Raw genomic sequence first — 20,731 nt, 5'->3', positions numbered from 1 at the left:
TATTAAAAAAAATGCAACCTTTATGGTGTGTGAAACTTCAACCGAGTCACCTGGTCAGGGCTAGAGTGTATGTACATTTTAATAAAAAACTTGAAATCCCTCTGTTGTTTATTTAGGACACTAAAGAGTGTGTCCATGTGTACAGTGACTAAAATATTAAGTTTTCTTTGTAGCCTGAAGAAAAAGAATTTCTGTAGCCCCAGGATACGGGCAGAATATCCTGAATGCTTTGTCCTTCTTCATGATTGTAAAATGGTGTATATAGAGTGTCATTTAAATATCTGAAGAGAATAAACAATTAAGATGTGCTTCTTTAAAAAATATCAGGTAAAGCAAACATTGAAACAATCTCAGTTATGTTTGTTGTAGATATCGTGTATATTTACATAGTATTAACTGAGAACATGTTCAATACATGTACTCATTTATGGATGTGTATTAGATGAGAGTAAAGCTGTGATTTTTTAAGAAGCCATTTCCTTATGGATTTTCAATAAAATGAGTATTTGGAATAAACAGTCCAAAATCTGTTAATAAGCTTAATTGAAACAAGAAATGGAGGTCATAAAAGGATATCAGGTGTTATCTGATCAGATATTGAGGTGGTTAGGTGTGCTATTCTGCAGCCAGATTATCTGGATTTAAATCCCAGTTCCACACTTTACCAGCTATCAAACCTTGGACAAGCTACTGTCTGTCGAAATTATTCTACGTGTTCAAATTTTATTCCCCTCTTTTTCCTCATCACAAGGGAGCGCCATAATTAGCTACTTTTACCAAGAGTCAAGAGATGTGGTTAAGTTCTGGCCAATGAACTACAAGTGGAAAAGATGTGTGTACTGCTGGGCCAAGATCGATATGAGTTCACATCTTTTCCTTCCCACAACAGTGACCCTGAAAGCTAAGAAATGAAACAAAGTCACAAAGGCTGGGAAGTTCCATCAGCTTGGGCCTTGCATGGGAACACTTAGAGATCAACAATGGACATGTAATATAAGCAAGCAATGAGCTTGGTTGAGTTAAGTTGCTGCAGGCTTAAAATTAATTTGAAACTGGGATATTAACAGTACCTCATTACTTTTATGGTCACCAGCAAGAGATTAATACTGTTTTTTAATTCCTCCTACTAGTAGTGTATATATACATATATATTCCCTCATTTAACAGATTTTAAGTTGTAGAATTATTCCACCTGCCATAAAACCCAGCTTTGACCAGCAGTGAGTTCACATTTCTGCAAAGCCTATGATCTCAATTTAAAAAACAAAGGCTTAAATTATGCTTTAATATAAAGCATAACTATAATGCTTTAATATAAAATAGTACTACTAAAATATATAAATTGTTATTATATAAATTATTTGTATGTTGACAAGAATATGGCAGTTGCTGACTTAATGGTATGTTTGCTCTTTAGAAACAACACCTATTTTCTATTACATAGAAGGAAATATTAGCTAAGTAACAGGGAGAAATGAGGAAAGACAGAGGGAGACAATGGTGAAGCGTGGTAGACATGGGAGTGCAAAAGATTACTGCAAGATTCCTTTCATGTTCTGAATACAGCTTTATCTGCTGAGCTTTGGTAGAAAAAAACCACTGGAATTCATCTCCAATCCTACGAGTGAAATAAAAAGATTTCTCTCTCTATTTTTTTTTGCTTCAGAAATGTAAGCCTTTTATAGATACACTTCTTATTTAACTCATATAACATCAGAGGTATTATTTCCTGTACTTTGCAGATAAGAAAAAACATGCCATAGACCACAGGAGGAATAAGAGAGTCACTCCTCACCCAAAGGCATGTGATCTCCAGAAAAAGCGGCTCTAAGGTCTTCATTTCCAATCAGTTAATCACTCATTCTCTCTCTTGTTTTAAACTAAAGCCAAAAATGAAAAGCACAGTTTCTCAAAGAGCACAGAGGAAAAAAAAACTTTTCCCTGGAGAAGCAAAATATTTTCACATTATTCTCATTTTGCTAAACTCTAGGGAAGAATTTATTGACCAATGAAAGAAATGAATGGGTTAACAGATCTCACAGAACCTACAGTCTCTGGAAGTTAGGAGGTCCATCCAGCAGAGACAAAAATGACAATGTGATATCTCCAGTATATTTAATTTGAAGAAAAATAATTTCATAGTTCTTTAATAAATGAAATTAGCCATAATGCACTTTAACTGTGGCAAATAATATTACTTAAATTGTTTATGCTTACATTAGGGTACTATATAACACATATTACAGTCAAAGAAAATTTATATTAAAACATTATATCCATTAGGAATAAATAAATAGCATATGGTGAATACCATATGAACAGTATTTTATAAATAAAATAAACAGGCAAAAATAAACAAGCAGAGTCTTCTCTATCTAGAAATGTGTCATCTATGCCATAAAGGCATTGCAGAATATTTAATTAAAAGTCAAAATCTAAGAGATTAGTACTTCCAGCCGTGTAAAAATTGTAATTTGGATATAGACTATCAGCCCAATCTGTGTTAACCATTACAGTCTCTGTTATGTATTTGGGAAAATGCAAGTCAAGGTATAGTAGATAGAGGACTTCCAGCCAAGATGGAGGCATACGTAGATACACTGTGCCTCCTCCTCACACAACCAAAAGGACAACAACAAATTCAAAACCCAAAAAAAACCCCCAGAACTGACAGAAAATTGAACTGTATGGAAATCTGACAACCGGAGTTAAAGAAGAAACATTCATCTAGACCAGTAGGAGGGGCAGAGATGGGAAGCAAGGTGTAGAGGACTCACATCAAGAGATTAATTAAGGCGAAGCCTGAAGGACCAGGGTGACCAAGGCAGCAGCTGGTGGACCAGGTATGGCAGTGGCTTTTGGAGCTGGTGGTCCCACATTTGTATGCAGATAAACCAGGAGGAAGAACTGGGGAGCAAGACAGTCCTTGCAATCCAGGGTTCTAGTGTGGGCAAAGAAAGCCTCAAAACCTCTAACTGAAAAAACCTGTGGTGGTTGTGGTGGCAGGAGAAATATCTAGCCTCACAGAAGAGTTTGCTGAAGAGACCCACAGGATCCTAGAACATACACAAATCTTACTCACCTAAAAATCAGCACCAGAAGGGCCAAATTTGCCTGTGGGTAGAGGAGAAAATGACTGAAAATGGGCACAGACTAGAGCAAGCAACATTGTTCCCTCTTGGACCCCTCCCCCACATACAGTGCCACAACACAGCTCTGCCATATACAATAATTAAGCCTCCACCTGTTACCCTATTACTACATAACAGGTGCACCAAGACAAAAAAAAGATGGCCCAAATGAAAGAACAGATGAAAAGTCCACAAAAATATAATTAAGCGATGAAGAGGTAGCCAACCTATCAGATCCACATTTCAAAACACTGGTAATCAGGATGCTCACAGAAATGGTTGAGCATCATCACAAAATAGAGGAAAAAGTAAAGTAAAAGTAAAATATGAAAAGGAAAATGTACAGCAAACCAGTGGTGATAGGAAAGAAACCAGGACTCAGATCAACAGTTTGGACCAGAAGGAAGAAATAAACATTCACCCAAAAACAGAATGAAGAAACAAGAATTCAAAAATGTGACAGGCTTAGGGAACTTTAGGGCAACTTTCAAAGTTCCAACATCTGAATCATAGGGGTGCCAGAAGGAGAAGAGGAAGAGCAAGAAATTGAAAACTCATTTGAAAAAAACAATGAAGGAGAACTCCCCCAATCTGGGAAAGGAAATAGACTTCCAGGAAACTCAGACAGTCACAAAGAATTTGGACCCAAGGAAGCAAACACTAGGCACGTCATAATTGCATTACCCAAGATTAAAGATAAGGGAAGAATCTTAAAAGCAGCAAAAGAAAAGGAGACAGTTAACTACAAAGGAGTTCCCATAAGACCATCAGCTGATTTCTCAAAAGAAAGCTTACAGGCAAGAAGAGACTAAAAAGAGGTATTCCAAGTCATGAAAGGCAAGGACCTACATCCAAGATTGCTCTATCCAGCAAAGCTATCATTTAGAGTGGAAGGGCAGATAAAGTGCTTCCCAGATAAGGTCAAACTAAAGGAGTTCATCATCACCAAACCTTTTTATATGAAATGTTAAAGGGATTTTATCTAAGAAAAAGGAGATCAGAAGTATGGACAGTAAAATAACAACAAACTCACAACTATCAACCATCAAACCTTTTTGAAAACACACAAAAACAAAAATGAACTAAGAAAACAACAAGAACAGGGACAGAATTAAAATGGAGATTGCCTGGAGGGTTATCATCAGGGAAGAGGAGGCAGGGAATAGGGGAAAAGGTACAGGGAATAAGTAGCGTAAATTATAGGTAGAAAATGGACAGGGGAGGTTAAGAATAGTATAGGTAATGTAGAAACCAAGGAACTTATATGTATGACCCATGGACATGAACTAGGGTGGGAAGGGAATGAAGGTGAGAGGGGATGGGCAGGATGGTGGGGAATAAATGGGGGGAAATAGGACAACTTCAATGACATAATCAATAAAATATATTTTAAAAGATACAGCAAATAATTAAGAAATTTACCAAATGTGTGAAAGAAACACACATCACTCCATCCTTTATTCTATAACGAGCTTTATAAAGCAATTAGAAAAACTATCAATTTGCACCGAAAATTTTAAAAAATAAAAGAAATTTTCCATTTTCCAAAGTTACTATTCAATAAAAATAATAAAAATTCTATTAGGGCCTATAATACTGGAAATAGATAAAAATATACCTTATTTAGGAATATTATTCCTTATTTAGGAATAATGTCAATGTAGAAAATAAGCACTTTCACACATAGCAAGTGCTGTTGCAAATTACTGAAGAATTCTTGAGATATGTTTATTAAAACATCCCAGGAAACTTCAAATTTTTCTCTCTCATTTTAAACACACATTCAACACTTAATAACTTATACTAAATAATCATAATTTTTTACAAAGATTTGATAAAGGAAACTTCACTGAGTGTACTTTTATGTGAAAGACTGAAATAAGTAAAATGTTTATATCCACATGACAAACCTATATGAGTAAATTGTATTCTTCCCCAAATGACAAAAAATATGTGAAGACATGCCAAAGGATCAAAACTTGCTATAAATTATAAATGAAATTATTTGAAAAACCTCTAAATTCAATAGGATTCAAAGAAATCAAAACTGAGATAGATTAAGGCACCCAAATAAAAGGAATGAAGAAACTCACATAGGCTGGAGTGTGAAGCGTCTTTTTGAAAAAGTGAAATACAATGTAGGAATTTCTAATTGAAGAAAAATATTTTGGCAAAGGCACAGAAACAGCAATAATTTCATTTGTGTGCTGGAAATAAAAAAGAACCATGTTCTAATTCAAGTAAAAATGAAATGGGAAAGAGAAGGAAAGGAGAGAAAGGAATGAATGTATTTTACAACTAGCATTTGTTGAGGCTCTTCATGTCTCAGGACCACAACAGTATATAAATGTTGTGAAGATTCAATTATTTAATGTGGGCCATGCTACCAACTAACAGAACGGGGGATTGAAAACAGATATCTCAGACCATGAAGCCTAGGCTCACTGGCACATGCTGTTTCTTTGTGTATATCCACAGGCTAGAGAGAAATGCACTTCCAAACATTGGCAATAAAAAACAAAAATAATAAAAAACACCTCTTTCCGGATTTAATACGGAGCAAAAGCAGGAAAGCGCTCTTCAGTGAAAGAGAACAGTGACTGGACCTCGGGCTTCCCAAACTTCCCCATGCCCTGAGAAAAGTATCTCTGTTTTCAAAGAAATTGTGGGTTCATCAGCAGAGAGACTGGTCACTTTGGAAACAACAACCAAAGAAAGGAACCTTCCAAAGTGCACATCAAAGTCCTGAGCAAGTGGCAAGAGAATGAAAGCCAAATGGCAGTGAGTGTTCCATTTCCATTGATTGGATAGTCCCAGGCTCAGCCAACTATGAATAAACGCTTGATTCATTTTACAATTTGATTCTTCTTTTGTTTCTGTTTTATTTTATTTTGGTTTTTTTTTTGAGGATTTAAAAATATACCTTTAATGAACTAAGTTTTTTTTATTATGGTTTTTTATTGTATTTTTTCTGTTACCATTTAGTCCCCTTATAACTCCTCTCACTGCAATCACCACACTGTTGTCTGTGTCCATGAGTCCTCTTTCCTTTTTACTCAAATCCCCTCACTTCTTAACCTCCCCCTACCCCTTAGCTGTCATCCTGCTTTCTATCTATGAGCCTGTCTCTATTTTGCCTGTTAGTTCCATTTGTTCATTAGATTCCACATATGAGTTAAATTATATGGTGTTTGTTTTTCTCTGACTGGCTTATTTCACTTAGCATAATGTCCTCCAGTCCACCCATGCTGTCACAAATGGTAAAATTTTATATCCAAAGGAAACCAAAACACTAATTTGAAAGAACATAAGCACCACTATTGCAGCATTATTTATAACAGCCAAGACATGAAAGCAGCCCAAGTGTCCATCAGCAGATGAGTGCATAAAACAACTATAAGACATTTGCACAATGAAATGCTACTCAGCCATAAAAAAGAAAAAAAAACCTTTATTTGTTTTTGAGATCTGTCTTCAGAAAACAAAGCACTAACCATACCACAGGAGTCTGAAAGTCTTTGTAACAGTTATATTTCTATTGCTCATTGATTTTTCTGCGTCAGTCTTGTAAATACAGTTAATTTAAGGTGGCCTTATATTTCATTATCTAAAGAGAACCAACTGTTTGGGAAAACATATTTGCCAATGATACCTCAGATAAAGGTTTAATCTCCAAAATATACAAAGAACTTACACAACTACACTCTAAGAAGACAAGCAACCCAATTAAAAAATGGGCAAAGGACTTGAACAGACATTTCTCCAAGGAGGACATACAGAGGATCCAGAGACACATAAAAAGATGTTCAATATTGCTTGCTATCAGAGAGATGCAAATTAAAACCACAATGAGATACCATTTTACTCCAGTCAGAATGGCCATCATAAACAAAGCAACAAACAACAAATGTTGGAGAGGTTGTGAGGAAAAGGGGACCATAGTTCACTGTTGGTGGGATTGCAGACTGGTACAACAACTATGGAAAACAGTATGGAATTTTCTCAGAAAACTAAAAATGGACCTGCCTTTTGACCCAGCAATCCCACTGTTAGGATTATATCCTAAGAGCCCTAGAACACAAATCCAAAAGAACCTATGCACCCCAATGTTCATAGCAGCACAATTTACAATAGCCAAGAGTTGGAAGCAACCTAGGTGCCCATCAGTAAATGACTGGATCAAAAAGCTATGGTACATCTACACAATGGAATTCTATGCAGCAGAAAGGAAGAAGGAGCTCCTACCCTTTGCCATAGCATGGATGGAACTGAAAAGCATTATGCTGAGTGAAATAAGCCAGGCAGTGAAAGACAAACACCATATGATCTCACCTTTTATAGGAACCTAAACAACAAAACAAACAAGCAAGCAAAATATGACCAAAGACACTGAAATTCAGAACAGGCTGGCCAGAAGGGAGAGGGGAGAGAATTTCAGGGGAAGGATTCACAGAAACTAGTATAAAGGACACATGGAGAACAACTAAGGGGGGTGAAAACGGGAGGGAGATGGGGAGCACGAGGGGGTGGGCTGGGATGGGAGTGGGGAACAGAAAACTGTACTTGAACAATAATTAAATAAAAATATTTTTAAAAATAAATAAAAATAAAATAAAATATGTTATTTGAAGAGTGAAAGAGGGCACAATAAATGCCCTGAGACAATAGTTTAGAAAGAGCATAATATGGGGAAGTTGAGTCAGGCTAGGTCAACATGCGTTATGTATGGTCTGAGATTTTAAAATGCTCTAATCTCCCCTTGTTACCAAAATTATATTTGTCAGCTTGTATGACTGTATAGCCGACTACATTCAGGAATATAGTGTCTGAATTAAGGTAATGCTTAGAAGTCTCCAAGTTATAGCTGTGTGATTTTAGTTAATGTACATAAAGCTGTAAGCTGTAATTTTCACATTTTAATTTTTAATATATAATCTTTAGTATATATTTTTCATTATCATTTAGTTTCCTTATAATCCCTCCCCTCAGAATTCACCACACTGTTGTCCATGTCCATGAATCCTCTTTCTTTATTGCTCAATTTCTCCACCCCCTAACCTCCCATGCCCCCACTAGCTGTCATCTGCTGTCCATCTGAGTCTGTCTTTGTTTTGCTTATTAGTTCAGTTTGTTCATTAAATTCCACATATGAGCAAAATCATATGGTATTTGTTTTTCTCTGACTGCCTTATTTCACTTAGCATAATGTTCCAGGTCTATCTATACTGTTGCAAAGGGTAAAATTTTCTTCTTTTTTTATGGTCAGGTAGAAGTCCATTGTGTAAATGTCCCATGGTTGTTTTATCCACTTGTCTATTGATGGATACTTGGGCTGCTTCCATAGCTTGGAGATTGTAAATAACACTGCAATGAACATAGGGGTTCTTTATGTTCTTTCAAATTAGTGTTTTGGGTTCTTTCAGCTACATTCCCAGAATTGAGATAGCTGGGTCAAAAGGCAGATCCACTTTTAATTTTTTGAGGTATCTCATACTGCTTTCCACAGTAGCTGCACCAGTCTGCATTCCACCAACAGTGCAAAACTGTTGCCCTTTCTCTGTATCCTCACCAGAACTTACTGATTTTTGATATACTGATGATAGCCATTCTGACAGGTGTGAAATGGTATCTCATTGTGCTTTTTATTTGCATTTCTCTGATGACTAGTGACATTGAGCATCTTTTATTATGTCTACTGGCCATCTGTATGTCTTCTTTGGAAAAGTGTCTATTCAAGTCCTTTGCCTATTTTTTAATTGGGTTGTTTGTTTTTTTGGTGTTGAGTTTTATAAGGACTTTATAAATTTTTCCCCTTTTTTAAATATTTTATTGATTATACCATTACAGTTGTTCTATTCCCCCCCTTCATTCCCCTCCACCTGCACACTCCCTCCCACACCATTCTCCCCCCTTTAGTTTATAACCACGTGTCTCAGGTTCTTTAGATTCTATATTTCCCTCACTATTCTCACCCTCCCCCTATCTATTTTCTACCTACCATCTATGCTATTTTCTGTGCCTTCTCCCCCCTTCTCCCCCTCCCACCCCCCTGTTTCTAACCCTCCATGTGTTCTTCATTTTTATGGTTCCACTCCTGATCTAGCTGTCCTCTTGGTTTGCTTTTGTTTTAGGTGTGGTTGTTAATAACTATGTTTGCTGTCCTTTCACTGTTAATATTTTTCATCTTCTTTTTCTTATATAAGTCCCTTTAGCATTTCATATAATAAGGGCTTGGTGATGATGAACTCCTTGAACTTGACCTTATCTGAGAAGCACTTTATCTGTCCTTCCATTCTAAATGAAAGTTTTGCTGGATAAAGCAATCTTGGCTGTAGGTCTTTGGATTTCATGACTTGGAATACTTCTTTCCAGCCCCTTCTTGCCTGTAAGGTCTCTTTTGAGAAATCCGCTGACAGTCTGATGGGTACTCCTTTGTAGGTGACTGTCCCCTTATCCCTTGATGCTTCTAGGATTCTCTCCTTCATTTTGGTCTTGGCTAATGTAATTATGATGTGCCTTGGTGTGTTCCTTCTTGGGTCCAACTTCTTTGGCACTCTCTGAGCTTCCTGGATTTCCTGGAAGTCTATTTCCTTTGCCAGACTGGGGAAGTTCTCCTTTATTATTTGTTCAAATACGTTTTCCACTCGTGGCTGTTTCTTTCCCCCTTCTGGTACCCCTATAATTCGGATGTTGGAACGTTTAAAGATGTCCTGGAGGTTCCTAAGCCTCTCCTCATTTTTTTGAATTCTCATTTCTTCATTCCTTTCTGGTGGGATGTTTTGTTCTTCCTTCTGGTCCATTCCATTGATTTGAGTCCCCGTTTCCTTTCCATCACTATTAGTTTCCTGTGCATCTCCCTTCATTTCAATTAGTTTAGCCTTCATATGTTCCTCTAATTTGTGACTTTGTTCCTCTAATTTGTGACTATAATCTACCAGTTCTGTGAGCATCCTGATAAATAGTGTCCTGAATTGTGCTTCTGAGAGGCTGGCAATTTCTCGGTCGCTTAGAGTTATTGGCTCTGGGACTTTGACTTACTCTTGTGCCATCTTTTGGGTTGTCGGTGCCTGTTCCATAGCAGGATCAGAGCCCTAAAGTGTTCACTAGAACAGGGCAACTAAGTTGCTGGGTTGTGACGTTGTATGTGGGGGCAGGGTCAAAGAGGGACAATGGCTTCCCATCTGCCACCTGCCACCGTGGCCCGGGCGCTGCAGCCACCACCATCACCAGGCCCACGCGTTTCGTTCCACTGCATGCGATTGTGCCACAGCCGTCAGCCCTCCACCACTGGGTTCGCCCCCTGGGGCCTGTGTTGTCCATCTCACTGTGCGCAAATGTGTGACCGTGGTCATTCTGCCCCACACCCCAACTGGTTCCGGGCTGCCTGGGCGCCTAAGTCAGGTGATCTGTCCTGCCTGACCCAGCTCTGCTGCTGGCTCCGCCTCTCTTACCGTCCCCATTGAACGTAGTTGTCAGACTTCCGTATAATTCCGTTTTCTGGTCTTTGGGTGTGTCCTAGTTCTCCAAACCTTTGTTGTATTCAAACTTGGTTGTGGGAGAAGGCACAGTGTTTCCACCTATGCCTCCATCTTGGCGGAAGTCAGGACTTTATAAATTTTTTATTTCAACCCCTTATCAGATATATTGGTGAATATGTTCTCCCATTCTGTAGGGGCACAGGATGGATGGGCGAGATCTGACCAGCACACCTCAACCAGGGGATCCCAGCCAGCTTCTCAGGGACAGGTCACATGGAGAGCACATGCACTGATATGATATGATATGATATGATATGATATATGGCTCTTCCCCATTCCCACAGCTCTAGTCTATTGTGAAACAAACCCCAATAGATGACACCTGTGAACACCAGCTGGTTCTCCTCAAAACTGTCCAAGTCTCAACAGCAAGGACAGCCTGAGAAACTGAGAAACCGTCCCAGCAATTGTTTTAGTTTGCTATATATGGCTATCTATCTATCTATCTAATTCGCTAGGTGTATAGCTATCAAGTGAATAAAGCAATAACAATAATTTATTGCAATATAAAGAATATGTGCTATTTTTTAATTTAATTTATTTATTTTTAGAGAGAGGAGAAGGGAGGAAGAAAGAGAGAGAGAAAAACATCAATGTGTGGTTGCCTCTTGTGTGCCCCCTACTGGGAACCTGGCCTGCAACATAGTCATGTGCCCTGGCTGGGAATAGAACCGGTGACCCTTTGATTCATAGGCTGGCACTCAATCTACTGAGCCACACCAGCCAGCACCATCCTAACATTTATATATATAACACACACATATGCACACACATAAACAAATTTACATGTATGTGTGTCTCTGTGTACAGGAGTAGGCAAAAACATGTTGACAGTGGTTCAGATGGAAAAAGATCTGCAGATTATGATTGATTATAATAATACAAGAATAAACTGTTTTGCATACTCACAACTGTAAATCTACTTTTACCCACCCCTGTATATGTGAGTAGGCATGTATACATAATACACCTTATTCCAGTGAATGCTCAAAAACTAGTAGCTGTTATTTTCTTACCACTCTAATTCAACTTTCTGGGGCCTCGTGGGAGGCAGGCTGCTGACTTTTCTCAAGCAACAGTGCTCTGTACCACTTTGCAAGTTCTTCAAACTTCTATTATCAGCTATATTCCAGGAACAGTCTCCTTTGTATTCATATGGGAAAAGCAAAACTATATACCTCAGTTCGGTCTTCCTCCAAAGACAGAAATAGTAGTGATGGGTTTTCACAGTATTTGTGAACAACCTTCAGTACTCAATATGTTACAAGTGTGGACATCGCTGTTTTACTCCAGAGCATTGTCATATGTTAGATTAATTGGCCTTGAACAGGTCATTTTGAATAAGGAGTAGCAAGTGTCCTTAGGGGGAGGACTTTTAAGCATCACCTGGGAAACAGGCATTTTAACTTCAGGTGACTTCTCCTAGTGACAGGAAAAATTTTGAATGTGTAGAATTATGGACTTTACAAGTGGAATTAGGAGGCCTATATATAGAAATGGATAACTAGAATCAAAATGAAATGCTCTCAGTGAGTAATTACCTGGGAATTACTCAGGTAGAAGAAAACAAAAGAGGCCTTTGGAGGAACCTATAGTTAAAAAGTAAGAACAGACCCTGGCTGGTGTAGCTCAGTAGATTGAGTATGGGCCTACGAACCAAAGGGTACCAGCTTTGATTCCAGTCAGGGCACATGCCTGGGTTGCAGGCCAGGTCCCCAGCGCGAGATGCACAAGAGGCAACAGCACAGTGATGTTTCTCTCTCTCTTTCTCCCTTCCCCTCTTTCTAAAACTAAATAAACAAAATCTTTTTTTAAAGTGAGAACAGGAAGAAGAAAACCCAGAGAGATGAAATAGGTTAGAGATATATGGTACAAAACACAGATAAGTAGAGGGTCACGGAAGTCAGGGAAAGTGTTTATAACACCCAACAGCAACAACCAATAAGAGTATAGAACCTTCCATACTGTTTCTACCATTTTCAGTCAGATATCTTCTGAGGAATATGTTGTTCACTTGCCAAAATATAAAATTGACGCAAGATTTCTAAGATTTTTGATAAATGGTAAGTGGTAAGTGAAATCACATCCTTTTGCCACAGAAGGTCACTGCTGCTTTGATTATGGTATTAAGGAGATTAACTACAGGCTGTGATGTAACAAATATCTCAGAGCCTTTGGCAGCGATGCAAATTCCAAGGATCCACGTCTGGCCTAGGAGAGCTTCTTTTAAATATTATATGGATATGTGAAGATGACACCTAGAATATGTCTTGATCCAGAAGCCCCTCAGAAATGCTGAAGTATTCACACTCATAGCTGGCAAGGATATGGGAGTTTTCTCATCTTTAGGACTAGCATGCTGCGCTGTGTGTAAAATGCCTTTTATAGTCCTTACTGAGTAGTTTAACAAGCTCTGGAAAGGCTCTCATAGAGTTCGAGATTTTTTTAAAGAGGTATTGAGATATGGAAGTGGCAGTTACTGTGTTTTAATGCTTTTTTTTAAAAAAAGATAGCTCACTATACACTCACATTTATAATAAGGCAAATTGCTTCCATAGAGAACATATGTGATGCTCATGGCACATTCAAGGAATCTCTCATCTTTTTCATTTAAAGAATATTTGCTTTCTACATAAATCTCTCAATCTTTTTTTTTCTTGCTAGCTTTCTTTTCTCCTTTGTCTAGGTGAGTGTTAAATTGCACAAAGTCTAAATTCTGGGCAATGACAAATATTAGTCTAGTAATGTTCATCTTATCGACATTTTTGGACTTATTTCAAATCCTAAAAGAATGTATGATTCTTTAAAATAAAATTAGTGTTTACAAATGAAAAGCCAATTATTAGCAATATCTCATTTAAATACAGTTAATGAAGAATTTATTTATTCATAAGGAGATGCAACCATAAAAACTATAGTAATCATTATTGTATTTCAAATAAAGTTGGTATCAGTTTGACTAAATTTAAATGTTATCTCCAATTAAGAATTGGTGGGCCTTTAGATATTTATGATTTCATATCAAGAAACACATTACTGTCATCGCCCTGGCTGGTGTAGTTCAGTGGATTGAGTGTGGTCCTGTGAAGCAAAGGGTCACTGGTTTGATTCCCAGTCAGGGCACACGCCTGGGTAGTAGGCCAGGTCCCCAGTGGGAGCCTGTGGGAAGCAACCACACATTGATGTTTCTCTCCCCCTCTTTCTCCTTCCATCCCTTCCCTCTCCCCAAAAATAAATATATAAAAAAATTTTAAAGAATATTTGAGGACTGATTAAAAATTAAAAAAATAAAGAAACATTACTGTCATCAAATAGTTTTATTGTCATATAATTCCAAAGATTTAACAAAAATTCATTTATAAAATCCATATCCTTTTATTGATAATCCAAATAAAATGTATTTGTTATTTCATAAATACAATATTTACATTTTAAGTCCACAGTTATTTAAGTTATCCACAAGTGTGGCATTTCTTGAAAGAATTCTGTTGCCTTCAGATTTGCTTCAGTTTTGAATGTGCCTATAGTCACTATTAACACATGTGCCTACCTCAGAGAATACTCGAATATCCCCAATATAGAGAACAAAGATTCACTGACATGAAATAAAACTACCTCAAATTCTTCTTCAATCCTAACTTGGCCACTTCCCAGCTGTGTGACCTCAGGCAACCTATTTGCCCTCTGAAAGCCTCGGATTCTTCATCTTTAAAATGGGGTTCTCCTTAATTTGCAGGGAATTTGTGATAAAAATGCTTGTCACAGCACCTGACAAAAGTTAGGTGCTGAGAAATTGGCCTGTGGGCAGTAAATAAGACTGAGGTCAGCAACCTCCACCCTCCTCCTAAAAAGACCTCCAGAAGGAAGCAGCTAGTGACCCTAGCTATACCACCATGCAAACGTTACATATATGGCCTTGACCCTACAATACCATTCAGTGCTTTTCCAGCACACACACACAGAGCTCAGCACCCTCATGTAGTTTTCAGCAATCCCACCTTAAATTCAAAGAATCAGATCAAAAGAGATTTTTATGAAACCAAGCAAAAAATTTGTCTGAGTAAAATCATTATCTGAGCAGAAATTTTCCTTAAGCTTTCAAAATGTACACTTCTATTACTGATAGTGAAGAACAGTGTCTGAAGGATACAAGGCACGCAGGATCAGTGCCCTAAAATGCAGTTTTAAATTTCTCTCCTTGTATGGATTTGTTTTGCCCTGGCCTAATTTTTATGCTAATGCATAAGGTTTGTGATAGCTTTATTGTCACAGGGCTCATACCTCTCCCTTCTTTCAAGTCTCCCAGGGACTGACTCCAGGGAATAAGGCGTATGTAACAAAAATATACTGCACGCAGTAATTTCATTATTCAGCAACTGCTAATCCACTTTGTGGGTTTTCCATGCCCTTCGTTTCTTTTCCCCCTCAGTCCTACTACCTCTCTTTTGATGATTTCACTGCTCATTATCACCTCTACCAGAAGTGAGAAGGAAGAATGTGAAGTTTAAATCAGTCGAAAATAATTTCTAAAATTTATATTGAGGACAAGAAAAGAGAGTCAAATTACTGAGTTAAAATTAAGCCTGGGATTTTCTGATGATTTCACCTGGCTATACGTAGCCTTGTTAAACTGAGGCTAATTGAGGTCTGAAATAAAAGGACCTGTCAGCCTTGTCCTATTCCTTCCCCTTGGAATATATGGAAAAAGAAAAGATACGTAAAATCTATTTACACAAAGTTTTCTTAAACAAAATAAAGTATTAGTTGAGATAGACTAATGTTTGCGAAAGTCACATTAGGTTGCACAATACAGTGGTACATGTTTTAGAATACAAGATTGTATTATAATAAATTAGCTTATTTGCATCCTTTTCATACAAGTAGCGTAAATCTATATTCATTTACTAAACTATTATCCAGCTTTTTTTAGCAGAACCAGTTCTAAAATGCTTAAATACTTAAAAGAACCAATATGCTGATTTTCTATTAGTGTCATAATTAATTTTTGAGTTGCATAGGGAAAAAAGCCTCTTTTTAAAAAGAGAAAATATATGAAAAGGATGCAAATAAGCTAATTATTCAAAAGTTTGCCTGATATACTTGAACAACAATTTACCCAAATAAGCACTCTTCCTTAAAAAGAGTACTGTTTCTTGTAAATTTGAGAACGTAGTAATGTGACATAAAACAGAGTAACCACTATTTACAACAATGCTTAATTTAAGATCAAGGCTTTTATGGATGAAAGATGGTTAAAAAAATAAATGGTGTTTTACCAAGTTATCCTCTAATACCAGAAACAATCCTGAGGCCAAAATCTACTCCTATTTTAAGAAATAGAGAATTTATTTTTTTATTATTGAATTTATTGCAGTGACACTGGTTCCCCAAACCCTACAGGTTTCAAGTGTTCAACTCAACAAAACATCATCAGCACCCTGCATCATACATGTGGGCAAAGTCTCCTCTGTCCCCCCTTTCCTTCCTTTGTCGAACCCCCACCTGCTCCCTACACCCCTCTCCCTCTGTCACCACACTGTTGTCTGCATCTAGGTGTTATGTATATATGATTTTGTTAATCCCTTCACCTTTTTTCATCCAGTCACTCAACACCCCTCCACTCTGACAGCTGACAGTCTCTTCAATGTATCCATGCCTCTCTTTCTATTTTGTTCGTCAGTTTATTTTGTTCATTAAAACCACATATAAGTGAGATCACACGGCATTTGTCTTTCTGACTGGCTTATTTCACTTGGCATAATAATTGCCAGGTCCATCCATGCTGTCACAAAAGGTAAGATTTCCTTTTTTTTGCCGAGCAATATATTCTGTTTTATAAATGTACCATGCTTTTTTTATCTTTTCAACTGCTGATGGGCACTTCAGCTGTTTCCAGATCTTGGCTGTTGTAAATAATGCTACAATGAACATAAGGGTGCATGAATTCTTTTGAATTAGTGTTTTGGGTCTCCTAACATATGTTTCCAGAAGAGGGATCAAAAGGCAGTTTCACTTCTAATTTTTGGAGGAAACTCCATACTGTTTTCTACAGTGGCTACACCAGTCTGTTTTCCCACCAACAGTGCACTAGGGTTCCCTTTTCTCCACATCCTTGCCAGCACAAGTTGTTTGTTTGTTGATTAATTGATGATAGTCATTCTGACAGGTGTGAAGTGATATCTCATTGTGGTTTTAATTTGCATTTCTCTGATGATTAGTGGCATTGAGCATCTTTCCATATATTTATTGGCCATGTGTATGTCCTCTTTGGAGAACTGTCTATTCAGGTCCTTTGCCCATATTTTAATTGGATTGTTTGTCTTCTTGGTGTACACTTGTATAAGTGGTTTATATATTTTGGCAATTAACCCCTTGCTTCTAAGATGTATCACTGGCAAATATTTTTCCTACTCAGTTGGTTCCTTTTTCATTTTGTTGATGGTTTCTTTGGCTCTGAAAAAGCTTTTTAGTTTGATGTAGTCCCATTTGTTTATTTCTTCCTTTCTTTCCCTCACCCTAGGAAATATGTTGGCAAAAATATTGCAACAAGAGATGTCTAAGATTTTACTGACTATGATTTCTTTGAAGCTTTTTAAATATTTCATAACTTACATTTAATCTTTTATCTATTTTGAGTTTATTCTTTTGTATGGTGTAAGTTCTGGTCTAGTTTCTTTCTTGTTGTTGTTGCATGTACTTCTCCAATTTCCCCAACACCATTTATTGAAGGGACCATCTTTATTTCATTGTATGCTCTTGTCTCTTTTGTCAAATATTAATTGACCATAAAGCCATAGATTCATTTCTTGGCCTGTTGTGTTCTGTTCTGTTCCATTGATATATATGCCTGTCCTTATGCCAGTAAAGGGCTGTTTTGTTTCCTATGACCTTGTAATATAGTTTGATATCAGATATTGTGATATTTCCTACTTTATTCCTTTTTCTCAAGATTTCTGAAGCTCCTCGAGGTCTTTTTTGTTCCATATAAATCTTCGGATTATTTGTCCTACACCTGTAAAATATGGCATTGGTATTTTAATAGAAATTGCACTGAATCTATATATGGTTTGGGGTAGTACAGACATTTTAATGATATTAATTTTTCCAATCTATGAACAGGGTACATGCTTCCACTTATTTGTATTTTCCTCAGTATCTTTCTTCAATATCTTAAAATTTCCTGAGTACTTTTACCTTCTTGGTTACCTTATTTTTACCTCCTTGATACCTTATTTTTTTGTTGTTACAATAGTAATTGAGATTGTTTTCTTTCTTTCTTTTTTCTTTTAATCCTCTTATGCCCCTTGAGGACTGCAGGGTTTTTTTTGTTTTTTTTTTTTTAATCTTTAGAGGGGAAGGAGAGGAGAGAAGGAGAGAAATATCAATGTATGTTTGCCTCTCATGAGTCCTCTGCTGGGAACTGGCCTGCACTGCAACCCAGGCATGTGTCCTAATTGGGAATCGAACCAGAGTCGTGATCGTGTGGTTCTCAAGCCCGGGCTCAATCCTCTGAGCTACATCAGCCAGGAGATTGTTTTCTTAATTTCTCTTTCTGATACAATGGATATCTGAATATTAATTTGTTTCTGGCTGCTTTGTGGAATTCATTTATTATATCTAGTAATTTTGGGTGTAGTTTTTAGAATTTTCTATGTACAATATCATGTCATCTGCGAATAATGACAGTTTACTTCTTCCATTCCAGTTGAGCACCTTTTATTTATTCTCCTTCTTTGATTGCTGTGGATAGAACTTCCAGTAAAGTGTTGAATAAGGGTGGTGAAAGCAGACACCCTTGTATCGTTCTCAATCTTAAGGGAAATTCTTTTAGGTTAGGTTTGCTCTTTCAATATGTTGGCTGTGGCGTGTCATATATGGCTTTTTTTTATATTGAGGTATTAGCCCTCTAGTTCCAATTTCCTGAACCTTTTTCTAAATCATAAATGGGTGCTAGATTTTTAAATGCTTTCTTGATATCTATTAGAATGATCATGTGACTTTTATCCTTCATTTTATTCATGTGGTGTATCACATTTATTGATTTGTGAATATTATACCAACCTGGCAGGCCCAGAATAAATCCTACTTGATCATGGTCTATGATCTCTTTAACGCATTGCTGGATCTGGCTTGCTAATGTTTTCTTGAGTATTTTAGCATGAATCTTCATCAGGTATATTGGCCAAAAGTTTTCCTTCTTTATAATGTGCTTATCCGGTTTTGGAAGTAGGATAATGCTGGCCTTGTATAAAAAGCTTGAACGTCTTTTTCCTCTTAAAATTTTTGGAATAGCTTAAGGAGGATATGTGTTAGTTCTTATTTGAATGTTTGGCAAAGTCTGCCTGTGAAGCCATCTCCTCCAGGATGTTTGATTATTGCTTCAATTTCAGTGTTGTAATCCATCTATTGAGGTTTCCTGAATTTTCCAGATTCAGCTTTGAAATATTTTATATTTCTAGGGATTTATCTCTTTCACCCAATGTATCCAATTTGTTGGTATATAGTTGTTCATAGTGTTTTCTTACAATCCTCTGTATTTCTATGATGTCAGTTGTTACTTCTCCTCTTTCATTTCTGATTTTATTTATTTGGGTCCTCTCTCATTTTTTCTTCATGAGACTGATTGAAGGTTTGTCAGCCTGTTTGTCTTTGCAAATAATCAGTTCTTGGTTTCATCCACCTTTTGTAATTTTTTCTCTATGTGGTTTATTTTCACTCTAATCTTTATTATTTCATTCTTCCTACTTACCCTGGGCTTTGTTTGTTGTTTTTTTTTTCTAGTTCTTTTAGGTGTAGGATTAATTTGTTTCTTTGAGATTATTCTTGCTTCTTAATGTATGCCTGCAATACTTTGAATTTCCTCTCAGGACTGCCTTCTGTGACCCTTAGATTTGAGCAGCCATCTTGGAATCCTTATTTTGAGAATTTGAATTAGCTATGGGTAATCTCTCTTGTTCTCAACTAATATGGAAAATGACAGCTAACTAAGTGGTCCATAAAATTACTTAAAAGTTTACAAAATTTTCATGTATATATACAACTATACATATATCATATATTTTTAAGTCTACAAGTTGGGAGAGCCAAGATAGATAACACATAAGTTTGCGTCTATGTGTATGTATCTGTTTAAGAAACAGTAATTAACTAAAGAAGTTTTCACTCCAAAAAGGCATCATGCAGCAAATCTATTCCTACATTTTTTTACTGTAGGTGAGTAATAAATGTTTGTTAGTTTGAAGTACAGTTAAACATATATAGGTCCTTGATCCACCCACTGAAGTGGGAAGGGTGGGCCAGACTGGACAGTTCACCTGCCTCAGAGGCCGCAGATCGTAGTCCTGTTGCTGTAGACACCAACAAACATGCAATTTGTGGTTATAAAATTAATGAATAGTATCTGTATTATAACACTGTCATGAGTTTTAAGCCATTAAACATGTAAAGCATCCAGTAGCATGCTCAAAACATAATTGACAATTAATTGTTGATATTATCATTCCTCAAATATTGCATTCGTTTTACAAATAAGATTATCCCTTCTCTTAACTATTGTCTCAGAAAAGAATATTTTTATATTTATTAATATAAATTTTATAAATTCTGTATTTTAAAAATATATTTTTTAATTCTTGTTCAAGTACAGTTTTCTGTCTTATATTCCCAGCCCTGCCCCCCCCCAGTGCTCCCCACCTCCCTCCCATCTCCACCCCCCACCTCAGTTATTGTCCATGTGTCCTTTATACTTGTTCATGTGAGTCCTTCTCCTTTTCCCCTGTGATTCTCTCCCCTCTCCCCTCTGGTCCCTGTCAAAAAATATATTCTTTTAAAAATTGTTATACCAATATGTTTGTGTATTTATAATTATTGCATATTATATTTATATGACACACCATATTTTTGTGCTGTTTATATTTACATGTGTACATACCAAGGGGGACCCCCAAAATGGAATTATCTTCTGGAGGGCAGGAGCCTTGTAGTGTAGGCTTCCCCCGGCAGGCAAGTGTTTCAAGATCTCATCTATATCAGGGAAGTAGCTGGCATTTTTTTTTTTTTTTG

This window comes from Sturnira hondurensis, unplaced genomic scaffold (genome assembly GCF_014824575.4).
Source record: "Sturnira hondurensis isolate 20B ecotype Veracruz unplaced genomic scaffold, ASM1482457v3 Scaffold0024805, whole genome shotgun sequence".
In the NCBI taxonomy this organism is placed as follows: domain Eukaryota; kingdom Metazoa; phylum Chordata; class Mammalia; order Chiroptera; family Phyllostomidae; genus Sturnira; species Sturnira hondurensis.
The sequence above is the reverse complement of the archived record's forward strand: the minus strand, read 5'-3'. Positions refer to the sequence as shown.